Raw genomic sequence first — 2,954 nt, 5'->3', positions numbered from 1 at the left:
TTGCTTAGAGATAGTATCCCATCACCCTGCATCTCCCACCTCTTTCAGGGAACTGAACCATCCTACAGCAATTAGCAATTAAGAAAACACCCAAAGAATTGACCTGAATGCAGTGACACAGGAGACAACTTCCTGAACTGAACACCAAAAGCTCAGGCACTGAGATCAATAATTAATAAATGGAACATCATGAAATTGAAAAACTTCTGTGAGACAAAGGAGACCGTCAGTAGGACAAAGTGGCAGCCTACAGAGTGGGACAAGATCTTCACCAACACTACATCCCACAGACAAATAATATAAAAAAATATATAAAGAACTTAAGAAATTGGACACTAACACACCAAATAATCTAATTGAAAAATGGGGTACAGAAATAAACAGAATCCTCAATAGAGGACTCTGTAATGTCTGAGAATCACTTAAATTTTCAACATTCTTAGTCATCAGAAAAATCCAAATTGAAACAACTCTGAGATTTTGTCTTACACCCATAAGAATGGCTAAGATCAAAAAACTCGATAGCACGTGCTGCTGAAGATGTGGAGAAGGGGGAACACTCCTCCATTGATGGTGGTTGCGCAAACTTACACAACCACCTTGAAAATCAATTTGACAGTTTCTCAGAAAATTAGAAATAATTCCAACTCAAGAGTCACCTATACCATTCCTGGGCATATACCCAAAAGATACCCCACCATACCACAAGGACTCAACTATGTTCATATCAGCTTTATTGATAATAGCCAGGAACTGGAAACAATCTAGATATCCCTCAACCAAAGTATGGATAAAGAAAATACAGTGTATTTACACAATGGAATATTACTCAGCTATCAAAAACAATGGCACCATCCTGAGTGAGGTAATCTAGACACAGAAATACACACATGCTATTCTCACTTATAACATTGGCTATAACATTATTAACATTTATAACACTATTATACATACTATTATAACACATAGCTATTAGCCATGAAGTACAGGGTAACGTGACAGTGCTACAATCCTCAAAAACCCAAAGAAGCTAAGAAAAAGGAGGGCCCAAGGTGGGGGGGGGGCTTGAATCTCATTGAGTGGGGGAAGTAGAAGAGACATCAAGGGTAAATGGAGGAAGGGAACTGAGTGGGGAGAAGAAGGGAGCAGGAAGGATATGTTGGGGGAGGATGGAAGGAGAGAATACTAGGAGAGACAACTGGAATGGGAAACAATCTCTAGGACAAGCTAGAAACCTAGGACCATTGAAACTTCCAGGAATCCATAAGGATGACCCTAGCTAAGACTAGCAAAGGTGGATATGAAACCTGAAACAGTTATTTCAAGCAACCAAAAACGGCTTCCAATGTAGGGATCAAGACACCAAACCAGCCGTAAAACTTTAGACCCACAATTTGGCCTGTCTACAGAAGATTCAGGTGTAAATACAGAGCAGAAATTGAGGGAAAGGCTAACCAATGTCTGGCCCAGATTGAGACCCATGCTATAAGAGGAACCTCACCTCTGACACTATTAATATTATTCTGCTATACTTGCAGACAGGAGCTTACCATAACTGTCATCTTAGAGGTTTAACCCAGCAACTAATGAAAACAGATGCAAAGACCCACAGTCAAATGTTAAGTAAAGCTTGGGGAATCCTGTGGAAGATGGAGAGGAAGGCTAGAAGGAGCCAGAAGGGATCAAGAACACCATAAGAAAACCTACAGAATCGACTAACCTAGGCCCATAGGGTCTCATAGAGACTGAACTGCCAACCAGAGGGCATACATGGAATGGGCCTAGGTCCTCTGCCCACATTACAGTTGTGCTCCTGGGTCTTCATGTAGGATTCATAAAGCAGAAGCAGGAGCTATCTCTGACTATATTGTCTGCCTTTGGAAACCTTTCCCCAAACTGAGATGCCTTGTCTAGCTTCAATAGAAGATGCACCTAATTTTACTGCAACTTGATATGCCAAGGCTGGTTGATATCCATAAGAGTCCTCCCCTTTTCTGAGAAGAAGAGAAGGGAAAGGGGAAGGGAGAAGGAGAGATTTGAGAGAAGGGAGGAGAAGCTGCTATCTGGGCTAAGTAAATAAATAAATAAATAAATAAATAAATAAATTCTATAAATAAATTATTTTTACACATAATAAATAATTTTATAAATTTTTAATTTAAAAATGTGAGAATTTATAATGAATTGTTAAGGGTATATGAAGTAAGTAAATATTTCTACATAAATTCAAAATTGGATAACTCTGATGGGTGAGACAGCTATCATTTTAACAAGACATTATATCCTGCCTTCAATTTGGTTTGTTGTTGTTGTTGTTGTTGTTGTTTTAAATTACAGTTTCTACGGAAATTGACAACCTTGGTGAGATGTTGCTTCCAATGTAAATACCAGAATAGTATAAACTATGAATTTCTCCACCACCTTGGTATAGATATTCACCAACGTACTTTGTGTGCTGGCCTCTCCCACATCAACTAACACTAGAGACAATTCTTCCCTCCAGGCATGCCCACAGGTCAATCTAATCTAGGCAATTCTTCAGCAGAGGTTTTCCGCTTAGAGGACTCTAGGTTGTGTCAAGTTGACAAGTAAAGCTAGGACTTAGAATATGAGTTTGACAAATATAGCCGACATAAAATAAAATGAAGATAAACACTCAAAGGTACCAACCCAGAACTTTTTGGTGTAAAAATGTTTATAAGCTATATCCAGACATAAAATAATACTTGATATTTATGATTACTTTGTATATTCAAATAAAATGTCTAGTTCACTTTCTCTAGTAGAAATTTGGAAACTATGCAACATTGTTAGTTTGGACCCCATGTCACCCCTCCAAGCATTATACCTTGTATACATTTGTACATAAAATAACACCTGTTTATTTGTCTGGTCATAAACTTTCAATGCTGTATCAACCTTCAAATGTTATATTCCCAATTAAAATATGAAAA

Source organism: Grammomys surdaster, unplaced genomic scaffold (assembly GCF_004785775.1).
Source record: "Grammomys surdaster isolate TR1022 unplaced genomic scaffold, NIH_TR_1.0 186, whole genome shotgun sequence".
NCBI classification, from domain to species: Eukaryota; Metazoa; Chordata; class Mammalia; order Rodentia; family Muridae; genus Grammomys; species Grammomys surdaster.
The sequence above is the reverse complement of the archived record's forward strand: the minus strand, read 5'-3'. Positions refer to the sequence as shown.